Raw genomic sequence first — 875 nt, forward strand, 5'->3', positions numbered from 1 at the left:
ACGAGACAAATATAAATGTCAATAGAACGACAGGTCTTTTTTAATCAAGACGGCGGATCTCTCCTCCTGTGCTAGTCACGTGACATACGTACACATAATACACAGGGATACCATACTACAAATAGGACACAAGTTGATCATACACTAGCCTTTCTAGCACTTTACTAAAGGGAGAAATAACTGCTATTGGTCTGTAATTACCTAGCTCAGATACACTACCGCTCTTAAATATATGGGTTACTTTTGATATCTTAAAGGCTTCAGGAAACTCCCCTGATGACATTGACTCATCGTATATCTCAGTGAAGGGTGCAGAGAGCTGTTCGGATGCAAGTTTGATAAGTTTATTGGGAATAACGAGTGATGCTTTATTTTCTTTTAGCCCTGCAAACAATGTAAACACTTGTGTTAGAGTTACTGGAGTAAGGTAAAAGCTGTTAGATGGCATAGATTCTATATATTGCAAAGGGTCCGTATGATCAGGTTTAATTTTTTGTGCTAAAGTTAGCCTAATGTTGATAAAGAAATTATTGAATAAATCAGCAATCAATATCCTTTTCTTGTGTATAAGTCCTGTTATTATAGGCAATTTTTGTGGGGAAAGCTTGAGTTTTGGTTTTCCTTTTAACAAGAGCACCAATAAGTTTCCAAGTTTGTTGAAGATTATCATTGCACTTTGAGAATTCCATGCTATAGTAGCCTTTCTTACTTTTATCCTTAAGATGTGAAAGAATAGCTGCATAATCTTTATGTTCCCTTTTTTTGGGAGTCATTGCTTAAGAAATGTGTACGGTACATTTTCCGTTCCCTTTTTACCAATTTTAGGATAGCCTTAGTGAGCCATGGCTTATTAAGTTGCTTTTGTTTACTTTGGC

This window comes from Stylophora pistillata, chromosome 9 (assembly GCF_964205215.1).
Source record: "Stylophora pistillata chromosome 9, jaStyPist1.2, whole genome shotgun sequence".
Lineage (NCBI taxonomy): Eukaryota > Metazoa > Cnidaria > Anthozoa > Scleractinia > Pocilloporidae > Stylophora > Stylophora pistillata.